The following is a 13,585-nucleotide window of genomic DNA, read 5'->3' as shown; positions in this document are numbered from 1 at the left end:
GCTTCCAAAAATCTTGAAGTATTTTACTGAAGCAGGTCTTCCTTTCCATAATTCATAAGGAGTCTTCTCATTATTTGGTCCTAGTTGAGTTCGATTCAAAGTATAAACAGCTGTCGCCACTGCTTCTCTCCAGAATTTTGGCTGCATGTCATCTGCTATTAACATTGTTCTTGCCATTTCTTGAACTGTTTGGTTTCTTCTTTCAACTACCCCATTTTGTTTGGGTGTTCTAGCAGCAGAGAATTCTCTTTCGATTCCAAGTACTTTACATAATTCATCAAATTCTTTTGATTTGAATTCTCCCCCTCTATCCTCTCTAAGACATTTAATCTTAGAATCCTTTTCATTTTCTACAAGAGCTTTAAGAATCTTAAAACACTCAAATGCTTTGGATTTCTATTTTATGAGATATACCCACATCCTTCTAGTATAGTCATCAACAAATAAAGCAAAGTACCTTTCACCTTGGAGTGTCGGAGTTCTAGTTGGTCCACATAAATGTGAATGCTTTTCTTTATATGTGAATGCTTTTCTTCTATCATGTTTTTATGTTTTGCTACATTGATGATGATATTATTCTTTCTATATAATGGCATATGTGTATGAATAATGTTGTAAATCTTAATAATGATATTATGTTGTAGGGTGAATTTAATATGCAAATGAAGAATTCCAATTATCTAAAGCAAAGAACAATATATCCCTAAGAACATTTAACAGTGAATGAGAGCTTCCTTCTAGTGGCAATTAATAAACTTGTTCAGGGAGTAAGAGTTTCCTTCCGGTAGGAGCCACTAAACTTGATTAGGGGATTGTAGCTCCCTTCCAATAGGAGTTGGAAAATGAGTGGAGGTTTTAGACTCCTATGTAGGAGCCTATGGGCTGGAAAAAGTCTACGCCAATACAAAATTGTATGAAGATTTTCTTTATAATAAATGAAGACGACAGAACGACAGTAGTAGTGGTTTTCTCCCACATTGGTTTTCAACCTAAAATCCTGGTGTTCATATGTGTTGATGTGTTTTTGGATTCATATGGTTTATATATTGATGCTCATGATTTACTGAACAATTTATAATCTATAACATTGTGATCTGCTAATAAAATAATTGAATAAGGCATATTTGGAAATGAATGCATAAACAAAGTAAAATTGAAATGCGAATGAAATACTGATTTACCCCCCATCACAACGTTTCTAACAACAGTGAAGTCGATGTGGGAAGCCATAGTAAAACAATACCAAGATCCTTTAGAGAACATGTAGATGATTCTCAAAGAGAAGTTGAGGACCATCAAGCAACCAAAAGGAGACGACGTGACTTGCTACCTCACCAGAGTTCGATTTGCCTGAGATAAACTAGCTACAGTAGGTGACAAGCCTAGTGATGACAATCTAGTGTGCATAGCACTAAATGACTTTTCCAAGGAATGGAGTATGTTTGTCCAAGTAATTTTGGGAGAGATACACTTCCAGGATGGGATGGCTTATGGAGTGACTTCACTCAAGAGGAGCTTAGGCTCAGCATGGTCAATGGAACTAGTAGACGTGGAAAGACTTCGAAGGCTAAGAGGGAACAGGAAAACTTATCCTTAGCTAGAAAGGGAAAGGCGAACAAGAGTTCCAGCAAGGGATCCAACTCAAAAGGAGAGAAGAAGAACAAGGCCCTATCAAAAGTCAAGTGCTAAGGATTTTATGAATTTGGCCACTATGTCAGCGATTGCCCACAGAGGAAGAATGGAAAGAAGCAAGTAGAAACTTCAACATATACAAATGAGCTCTCCAACAGGATGGAACAAGAATTCACATTGATCGCTTTCCTATATGGCTCAAATTCACAAGATGTCTAGTATATAGACAATGGAGCGTCATTTCATATGACAGGTGTTAGAGAGTATTTCTCTAGCTATAATGAGGAGGAAATCAATTTCGAGATTCAAATGGGGAAAATTCCAAGTGTAACCTAGTTGTAAGAGTGCCTGTTATATTTCAGAGGGAGAATGTAAAGCCAGTTCCTATTCATGACATGTTGCATGTTCGAGACTAGGGAATGAATTTGATCTCCATATCAGTTGTTGAGGACAAAGGATATGATGTTACCTTTAGAGGGGCACAAGTGTTGTTGAAGCACAAGGAATGGAAGTTACCTACAGTATTTGGCGTGAGAAGTGGCACGTTGTACAAGCTGTAGATGGACACTTCTAAGGCACTAGTTAGCACCAGTAATCCAAGAGATCAGGAGGAGCTATGGCATAGGAGGATGGACCATATTCATCATGGAGCACTTACACTGCTTCGTGAGACAGTGATAGGTGTTTCGGAGGTGAGCACAGAGCACAATGATGTTTGTAGAGGATGTGTGTTGGGGAATTTTGCAAAAGCCACTTTTCCAAGGACTAACAGTAGATCACATGGGATACTCCATCTAGTGCATTGAGATATATGTGGGTCAATGTCGACAAAATTTATCAGGGGGTAGATTGTGTAGCTCAGACAGGTGTTCTAGTCTCAGATTGTGTCTATGAGACTAGGGAACACATTTTCTCCAATACACAGAAAAGGTGTCATGAGAAAAGGCCTTGATTAGATTTAATTAAGCAGTTAATTAATATTCCTAAGTCTAACTTAAGGAAAGAGCTTAATCAATCAATATTAATTCGGGTAAATTGATTTTGAGACTTCCAGAAAAGTCACTTGATGGGGTAAAGATGATCTTAGTCATAGATTGAGATTATATCATGGTCGGTGATTCATCAACATGAGATTATAAGAGGAGATCGATGGGTCATTTGGAGAACACATCGAATCACAGATTTGCAGTGATAATAAGGGCGCAGATGTAGCATAGGTGCATCCACTGAGAGAGATCACAATGGATGGAGACGAGATTATTGGAGAGATTCAACATAGCGATTTCCATAGAGAGTTGAGATCAATTTTTCTGCAAGAGGTCGATTTTCCAGTAGTTTGAGATGCTTCGGGCAGAGGTGCGAGTTTACCCTAGCTTCAATACAAATTGCTCAATGAGGTCAATGTCCTTAGATTTGAGTGCAACCAATTATGTTGCATAGAGCTCAAAAAAACAAATCCAACGCAACTTGAATAGGCACAAAAGGAGCTCGTATGAGGGAGGTATCACAGTTTGAAGATTTTGATCAAATAGGAAAAAGTCAAAGTCAGAGCAACACTAACATGGAAGCACGACACATCACAGGTGATGTGGCAGTATGTACTGAGTGGGAAAGTTGATGTAGTGATGACACATGGCATATTGGTAACTAATCAGATAGGTGGCAACAAAAAGAGTAGTTGACTGGGCACATATGTGGACATGTGATGTGATGCCACGTGGCTCAATGGAATGGTGCCATGTGGCACCACAACAACAACCCAAAAGGGCCTATGGCGCGCTAGTCGAAATCTTAGATCAGTGGCATGGAGGGCAGGGGTTTGAACACAGGACTAGGCAGACACAAGGTGTGTGGCCCAACCATTCGGCTAAACCTTCTGGTTGATTAAAATGTTGACCAAGATTTTATTTAAACTTTAATTTGAATTAGGGTGAAAAGGTGGGGGCAGGGGAGGCGCAGATTCTGCCATATCTCACGGGTTCGCCAAACTTAGAATCAATTAAAACCTCCACCAACTAGTTTAACCAAACTATGCCAAATAAAAGGATTGTCAATCCTTCCTCCAAATATAACAACAAGAGTTTAAACGTCCGCCAACTATTTATTGAATCAACGAAAATAAGCCAACATAAAGTTGTCATATTCTAATATGGTTGGGATCTGTTGTTGGTATATGGCTTAATTTGGTAGAAACGATGGCACCATAAGTTTATATTATAAAATTAAACCACATCATATATGGGATCACATGGATATGGTTTTTAAACCATATACTTTTATTCGGCCATGCCAACAATTTTTAAAACAAAATTTGTTATGTTTCTTGTGACCAGAGGCACCTCGAATGTTTGACCCCACAGCAGTTGGCCATAAAACTTTTTTATTATTATAAACTTTGTACCAATGTGCCACAGGTGTTGCTAACTTTTATGCAAAACTGTAACAATTTTGCAGAAAAGATAGAGCCTGTAGACCAGTGGGATAGAAGTACTTTGAAGGCCATTTCCAGAGGCAATACTCAGTCTTATGGAGGCATCTAACTTAATAGAAGAGGCATCCCCACTAAAGATCAAAGGGCCTGAAGACACGATTTTGAGATATAATTCAAACTCCATTATCAAAGTTTATGGTGTATGATTTCTTGTGTTTTGTTGTTCTCTCTTATGGTTTTTGCAATTTCCATAAGTCTTCATGCTTTATTAAGATTATATGTTTATTGGTGATTGATTCATGCAAACACACTTAAACAATTTATAAACCGAAGTCATTTACGAGAATTTATGCATCAACAATAGTGATTGATTTGCACAAGAGGATTGATTTGCTAATGGAGGTCGAATTTCCTAAGGGATGTCAAGTTATTCCTCAACAGTGCGAGTTATGTGAGCCAAGCAGAAGCCAAAGAGAGGTTGAATTGCTCAGAGGAGGCCAAGTTGGTTCCCAAAGATGATATTGACTTGCAGAAGTGATTAGAATATTTTTTCAAAGGTTTACTAAATTACCACAAACCATTTTGTAATTTCTCCATCACAAATTGGTTGAAGAATAATAAAATAACTCATCTACGGATATGTCTTTCACCACACTAGGTTTTTTCTAGGGACATTTGTCCAAAAATATTGGTGTCCATTATTTATGTGTGTGCATCATTTTCTCAATTCATATGGTTATTTATTTTTCTCTGAAATTGCAGTTGTGTTTTATTCAGTATTTCCCTCAAGCATTTTGCTTAAGACAAATAATCTAAACAGATAGGTGAATAATAACCAATAACTGCAAGAATAATCAAAATTTTACATCTTCGTCGTGACACCACTAGACCCAGTAAGCCCCCAGGATAGCCTTAACACAACCTAATGGGAAAGACCTAATTCAAAGCCGACGAGCAGATGTTCTCCTATTGAGAGATTAGGGAGGGCTTGTTGCATTTGAAGAAGCCCTAACACTAGAGAGAAAGAGGCATTATTTGGTAGTTGGTTACCCATAGAGACCACTTTATGGTACCCCAACTACACTTGGGACCCCAAAGAAGGATTTGAGGTGGATTTGGGGGTATTTCCCTCAAATATTGGATGATCCAAGCACTTTTACACCTTTGGACACTTCAACATGTTGAAATATGTAGCTTGGGAGGTATTCACAAGCCCAGATTGGGGTTTGTGAGAACTTTGGTTGCAAAAGGGGTTTGTGAGCAAAAGACCCAAGTGAAGGGGTTTTAAACCCAGAAGGGGTTTAAAATTCAAAAAGAAAAATTAAAAGGAAATTAAAATTGAAGTTCCTATGTCTAAAGAGGATCAAACCCCTAAAGTTTAGAGGGTTCCCAAGAAGGCTTAGGAAATCTATTTAAGGAGGTCTAAGCATAAGGCTAAGTATCAAATGAAGAAGTCATTTTGATCAAGGAAATTCGTGGGAGAGATGTAGCCCTAGAAGGAGGTTAGAGGCGACCTAAGGAGGCTAAGAGGGAGAATGAGAAGTTCAATCTAAGTTGGGAAACAAGGCTAAAGCTACTCAAAAATTTGGAGAAGGATCTCCAAAACCGTTAGTCCCCAAGAGGGAAGATCTACGCATGAGGAAGGAGGTTTCCCTTCTTTGAATATGTTGTGCCCCAGTGTGGGATGATCTACCATGCTGAGAGTCATTCATAGGTCCTCATATTCGCTATAGATTCATGTGCCAAATACAAGAGAGTTGAGACCCTACGAGGTTGCATATACGTTGGAACAGGCCTGAAATAAGAGGTCGCATTGCCTCAGAGATTAGACACGGATATGTGGGTTATATGCATCTGAAAGAAAGTCAGTGTGCTCAGATATGTTCACAAAAATGTGAATTGGAGGAACAACACCATGGGTTGGTGTGACGTGAAGGCTCATGAATAAAACGACTAAGCGTTGGGCTACCTCAAGGTTTTGGAGATAACAGTGATATTGTGCCCAAAAAGTCAGGTTATGATTGCGTATATGGGCACACTTTGATGCCTAGAACTAACCCATGTGATTGTCCTATGCAGCTAACTCAAAGAAGCGTAGATCTGGTGCAAAGTATGAGTAATAGGACTATGTATTGGTTAAATGGTAAATTCAAGGTAAGTGTTGTTCATAAGGGTTATGAACAACAACACTTGTACACCCTAGATTAGGGTGACTCCTAAGCATGATCAACTTGTAGAGAGTTCCCTTAAGACTGCTCCAGACCCATGTAGAAAAGAAGGGCTGAGAACCTTAGTTGGAGGGTTGTCTTCACAACCAAGATTGCAGATCCTAAAGTGACTTGCAAAGGAGCTTGTGGGGACAACAGATCCCGAAGGAGGCCAGATTTTGAGCAGATGATTGTGCAGAAGAAAGGTGACACTTTGACTAGAATGGCATGAAGACGAGATTAGTTGGTTGATGAACAATCCATAGGATTTGGACATTGTTGTGTTGCAGCCAAATTACATGAATCCTTGGAGGACTAAAAATTGTAAGTGGTTGTACATGTGGCCCAGATCTAGGCAATTTGAGGACTCAAATTTTAGAACAGAGGATAACATGCACAATCCCTAGAAGAGGGAAGATGCATGGAGAAACTTCAAGTTTTGGAGCAGCAGCATAATGGAAATGCCAGATTTGTGAAATAGCTCCTCTATTGCAGAAATGAGGGTAGTTTACTCAAAGTCCTAGATCCGTCTAGATGGGATTGTAAGTGGGCAGATCTGAAGGGTCCAGGTGGACAGATGTATTGGGTGAGTTAAAGGTTGTTGGAGGGCAGCGAGTAGGTGACCCAAAGTATCCCTATATCAGCTTGTCAAGAAGGACCTTGACAGTTGTAAAATGGGTGAAGATTGGAGCCCTAAGTGGACTACATTGAAGGACTAATGCACTGCTAGTATTGGCAGAATTAGTGAGTTCAGGACTAGTTCTTGAAGGACAAAGAAAGTAGGTCAAGGGAGCAGATCACATTAGCCCATGTTCATTGTTGGAGAAGATACTTGCCACAGTGATAGGTGGCATCTCTCCTACCCTATGTTAGCCTTCATATAGGTAGCAATGGAAGGCTATAGTGGGAAGAGGACCCTGTGTAGTTAAGAAGTAGTAGTGGGAAAGAGTTGTGAAAAACTCAAATGGAGTCTCATTGTGTTGATGTGTAGATGGACTTACAATCAGTGTCATAGCAAGTGGAGTCATGTTCAGTGGGCTAGTGGACTTGCTTCACTGATAGAGGTAGATGCTACAGATGAGGAGTCGAAGGAACGACTAGATGTGTTCAAGATACGATCATGGTAGCTGTGATTGAGCTCTACATCAGCTAGACGATCAATGTATCTTGTTCTTGTTTGTACCTTGTACTTGTGGATGTATGAGGTCATTATCCTTGGTACGGGAGCCCTAGATAGTTGTATTATATGTTGATAATATAACAAAGATGGGTAGAAAAAGTTTTAAAATGTCATGATTCACTGACGTGTTATTTTCCGATGTGCAAAGTAGGATAAGTTGAGGCAATTGAGTTGTTTATGTCAGAGATTTTAAGAAACTAACCCAGAATCTTATATTCCATGGAAAATCAACACAACGCACCTTGGCATGGCTTTCAGAGCCCTAAAATGGCATGGCGTTACCATTTAGAGAGGCTACAACTCACAGGTGTGGGAAATTATGACCTATTTTGTCATTAGCTAGTGCATTGTCTTGTAACCAAAGTTCATTCCATGTTAAACTTATTATTAGGAGCTTCATTAAGCTAAAATAACTTTATGTATGCCTTATATAAATAAAGGTCACATCCATTTCATTTTCATCATCACTTGTGGATCAATTTCGCCCACTTAGAGATTTCTACCTAGCTGAAATTTATCTTGAATCTTGTGGAGATGTGATATATCATGGAGTTTTTGCCTATGGAGCTATTCTCTTGTTTTGGATAGCTCATTTTCAAGAAATAAAATATTGGTTAATATATTTATATTGTAAGTGTTCTTTGTATTGGAATATATTTTATGGCTATTGCATGGAATGGATATTGTCTAGGGTTTCTATGTGCTAGTTAAGATTGAAAATTTTTCTATGGAATCTTAGCAATGGTATTATATGTATCACCCTTGTAGAATTTGTGTAACAATCCCATGAGTGATTCTTCATGATAAGCTCTCGTCATTGAATTTGCTCCCTCATAAAATGATAGCTAGGGTTTGGAACTAGGGTTTCTTATTCCCTTACATCCTAGGGTTTAGTCTTTCTCCTAAGAAAAACTCCCATAGACTCCAACACACAAGGTCAAGACGCTAGCCTTATTCACATTGTTGATCACACCTAAAATCATCTTTCAAACCATATTTTTCTTCCACAATTCTAATTTTTAGTCTCTTAAGGAAAGGCCCTAGGCTAGGGCTAGAATTAAAATTCAACTAGCAATGATTTGTTGCCTTTTGGAGGGATTCAACACTTGATTGTAAGGTCATTACCTCAAAATCAACCTCTTCTTGTGGCTAATTCCTCCATTTTAGGGCTATCATCCTTTGCCCTAGGTAATTTTTGCCCTAATTAAACTCTAGTCTTGCCCTAGGATTCAACTTGAGGCTTGTTGAAGGCTTTTTGTGCCGCAAATTGATCAGTCTCATCATCCATTTCAAGCCTTTTCTTGCCCATCTGATCCTAGGTAAGCGTGTTGAACTTGCCTATTTTAAACCATAGATCACTTTGTGCCCTAACTAAGCCTCTTAGAGGGAATGCATTGCCTTGTTTGATGAAATTGAGCCATGTTCTTATGTAGAGTTTCTCTCCTTGGCCTATCATTGTCATCTCTAACCCTTGGAATTCATATATCCTTTAGGTGACCTAACATAGGGAAGCCTCCATTGTGGTGCAAATCCTCTAAAAAGGAGGTAGTGCCTATGGTAACAGTGGGCCACACCTCACAGTGTTGTCGCTTAGTCTAGCTTTTCGACCTAATAGATTTTCAGGCAATAGTAATGAAGTCTTGATTTAAGTTTGGTGAAAATCAAGTTCTAAGCCAAAGAAAATTCAAAGTCAAATCCATGTGATTTATAAAAGTGAGTCTGAATTTGAATCAAAGTTAAGATTGAAGGAATGGAATGTCATTAAAAAGCCTTGAAAATATTGTTTGTTTTAGAAGTTGATAGTGAATGATCGGTATTACTCGACACCTCAAGTTTAAAATTCTGAGACTGAATCAAGACGAAGTGTGTTGAGGTAAAATGTTGGAGTCAAATGAAAGGGATATTCTAGTTATATCATTGTCAAAATCAAGTTGAAAGAGTCATTTTTTTTTCCAAGGAAAAAGCATAATTTTCATTAAGATTTTAAGAAAATTACATGTTGTGTGCCAGCATTGTGTTATGCTTTCTCTACTGTCTGATGATGGGGTTTTGTGTTGCTTAAATATTACAAAATCCTTCAATAACTTGAAGGTGCAAAGCTGTGTACAAACTGTTTAGTGGATTGTTTTGCATATAATAAAAACAAAGTGAAACAAAATAAACCAAAGAAACCAAAAATGGATTGATCCTGTCGATTAATCCTTGGCACCTGCCTCCACATCTATATATGGCCTGTGATATATCTGGAAGAAGTCACCATTCCTGTATTTCTGTATTATCCTTTGTCCCCTATTCAGCTGCGCGGCCTCTTTGGAAAGAAAGTCAACGACTTCATTCCTTTCCCTGTAAATGTGACAGCAAACAAAAGAATCAAACTGTGATTTTAGACCAATTGTTTCTTCCAGCAAATCTCTGAGTGTGTGCACGTGACAGTGATAAGATCCATTTATCAAGTTTATGATGAGCTGAGAGTCCCCAAAAATTTGGATCGAAGGGCAATGTTTTTCCAAGGCAAAAAGTAGTAAGTGTTTGAGGCTGTTGAGATCGGCATAGTTGTTTGTGCCCCTTCCTAAACCCACTTTCAATTTGAAGTTTATTACCTCTGTCAAGTGTAGGATGGCCCCTCCCCCACAACCTTCGGCGCTGGTAGAGCCATCAAAGTAAGCCCAAGGCTTGTCCTTATCAATAGATTCAGGGATAATAATTCGAGAGGGGGGGAGGCGGGTCTTTATATTTGAAAGAGTCATATTCAAATGTCATTGTTGTAAGTCGAAAAAAAATATAAGTCAAGTTAATGTTACCACAAAATTGATTATGTGTTGTCTCTGGCCATTCTAGCAATAGATAAGTTTTTTTTTTTTTTTTTTCTGCAAGAACCAGAGATTACAAGGACAAGAAAAATTGAGATCAATGGTGAAACCATTTTGTCTTGTTGGACATTGATTAACACGCGAAGAAACATATTTTGTAACCATCTAATTACAGGTGAATGAAGAATATTGCAAGTGACGAGAATAAAAGTATTAGAATTGACAGAGACAGTGTAGTGCAAAGAAGACTAATGCAGAGAAAGGATGCAGACTTCATAAAGATGACCTGAAATAAATATTTGTGGTTGAAACCCTTACAACAAGAAAGTTGTAATAGAGAGAAAAACAACTTCTAGCAGTAACTGGGTATAAGTTGTTGACAGATCCAAACTTGCAAATGTGGATAGAGTTGTCTGGACAAAAAGAGAAAACAAAGCTCTTGAGAGGAAGTGAGAAGCTTATAGTTATAGAAGTCAAAAAGCAGAGGAAGCTCAAAACTTTCTAGCAAAAGGAACCAGGAAGACCAGTGTTATCAAGAACCAACCAAACTAGTCTAAACTGGTTGGTCTGATCGTTTGAGGCAAAAAGCGGTACGAACTGGTGACTTGAACCGTATTTGGTTGGTTTGGTATGGTAAAGCCACATAAAACGCAACAAGTGGGGCTTGTTTTGATTTTCTTCTTTTAATTTTTTATTTAGCTGGGTACTAGCCCAAAAGAGGTGCCCAATATACAAACCTATGGCCCTACTATTGCTATGATGTTCTCATTATCTTTCATTTTCATCCTTCTAATTAAATTTTTAACATTACCTTCAAATGACTCAAGATGTTTGACAGTGGTTCCGACCTCATTGGATTTAATATGGAGAAAGTAGAAGTTTAGATCTCACTGAAAATAAAACAAACTTAACAGTTTTTAGGATTTGAGGATTTGGTGGATTGCAATGTTTCCATTGGATTTTGTCATGTATGAGGGTATCAAACTAGCATTTAATCAAGAGCACCAATCCCTTTATGTACCTTGATGTTAGCGCCATTTATTGTTGAACTCCTCTATCATGGTCCTACTAAAAATGTACCTGTTAGCTCTGCTATTACTTTTCAGCATTTTGAGGATCAAATACAGGCCTGATCAGGTCGTTTGCTCTCAAAATAGGATGTGCATCAGTTGTTCTTCTCCTGCTCCTCCATTTTTGTGTACTCCCATAGCCCCCCGTTGCATGTGTTTTCCTCCATTTCACCTCTAAATTGCTGTGAAAGCCTATGTTCTTTCAGCCCCCTAGGCGCTAGGGATTAAACCCATGTAACCACAGTAGCATGACCGTGCACCTTTTCGTACGGCAACCCATGCGACTAAACCCGCACCGTTCGATCATTTCATCACGATCCGACGGTCTCCACTGCTTTCCCCACTCATTAAACCTTGTTTATTTCCCCACCGTCCTATTGTTTGCGGCGCGATCAGACGACAGTCGCAACACCGCTCCTTCAAATCGCCTGCACGTTAACCCACGGGGAAAGCGGTTTGCCACTGGTCCCATCTGCCACGCGTTACCCACTGATTGCGATTGCTTCCCCCGCGTACGATTACTGCCGTCCTCTGTAAGCGGTGCGGGGAATACCGCTTACCGCTCACTCGTACCTTCCCCGCTCGCTATCTCCCGTGCAGCTTATCCACCCGATCACCGTCGGATCTGTCTGCCCAAGATCCAACAACTCACAATTGTCTGCCCCCGTTCCCGTCCGATACCTCTTGCGGGAGATCTTCGTCGTTCGTTTGTTTGATCTAACGGCTTATGTTTATTCCCGTCCCGCCTATGTATCCGCCATGCAGTCTTCGTGTCCCCGACCTGTACCATGTTCCCGAAGGAAGAAGGAGGTCAGAATCCAGTACCCTCCGCCATTACTCCTTAACAACTGCGTTCAAGAGCAGCATGGCCAAGAGAGAAAGGACAATCCTCGAGCAGTTAGACACCTTCAGCAGTTATGGAAGTTTATTTATACAACACTCAACCTGCTCGAAGAGTATAACAGAGTACCGAGGATCTCAAATTCATTCATTGAAACAACAGGTCGTAGCAGAGGCCCATTTTAGACGATTAAAGTGGTTGGTGGTCCATTATGACCCCTCCATGCATAGAATAGCAGAGCATTTTTGTAATCAACCTCTATATATATCCAAAAGACAGATGCAATGAAGGTTGATGGTTGTTGTTTTGATGTAAGGTTCAACTTCTAGAGACTGTAACTACTGTGATACTTGCAGCGTCTGGTCTTCATTTTCCGCTAATACAAGCTTCTTTTGTTGTTAATTGCTTACTTTCCATTTCTGCTCTGTTCCAGGCTCTGCATGTTATGCATTTTTCATGTGCTCTTGATGTTTAGCATTAGAGGGGTTGTCATCCCACCTCTGTGTTAGAATCTAGTATGTATCATTGAATGCGTTATGCAGGTTTTTGTTTACTTAGTGCCAGAGAGCTGTCATCCTGTGTGTGCATTAGGAAATAGATTTGCAGACCTCTTTACTGGTTGCAGCCGGCCATCACATGGGCTTGTGCATTGCTGGTGTGGTCAGTATTCTCCATGTTCACTTAATCCTCCAACTATGAGTAATCGGTGGCCTAAAGCCTTGTAGTTTGGGGGTGTTCACCCATGTCTGGAGTCAAGCATAGTAGAAGTGGTTATTTGGCTTGAATATGCATCATTCCTTCCATTCATCCATTTCCAACATTTTGTTCAGTTTGTAATGTTCCTGAGCATCTTTGAGATACAACCTAGGAGAGTTTCTTAGGGTGATAACTTAATTGGCATCGTTGCTGGGGAGAGGAGATCGAAGCTCAGCGTCCCTGGGAGACGACACGGTTCCAGGTTTTGATGATAGACAAAGTCTGAGCACATTTCTAGTTGTAATCATCTATCTGGCGACTCCACTGGAGGAAGACCAACCTTTGGCGATTCCACATCATAGTCCTAGCTCAGTTCGTGAGACACACTCGAAGAAATCCTCAGAAATCACCAACTGAACTAATGCCTGACCCTGAGAAGATTTTTAAACCAAGGAAAACATCACATAAAGGGGCATCAGGATCAGGTAAGCCTAAGAAAACTTATGCATCTCTGAAAGATAAGGTTGTAGCTGAGAATATACAATTTGAAGATATTGAGCCTAGTGTTGCTAGTGAGAAACTTCCTTCAGAGATTCATACAGCTCCTTGTTCAGTTAGTTCCCCTTTGGATCTCACTCCAAAGAAGGTCTCCCACATAGTTCATCAATTTCCCTCATTTCTGTCATCTATTCCATTACTTCCTATTATTCAATCTGCT

The sequence above is a fragment of the Pinus tabuliformis genome, chromosome 4_2 (assembly GCF_031772625.1).
Source record: "Pinus tabuliformis cultivar Carrire ecotype Pingquan chromosome 4_2, CPIR1, whole genome shotgun sequence".
NCBI lineage: Eukaryota > Viridiplantae > Streptophyta > Pinopsida > Pinales > Pinaceae > Pinus > Pinus tabuliformis.
The sequence above is the reverse complement of the archived record's forward strand: the minus strand, read 5'-3'. Positions refer to the sequence as shown.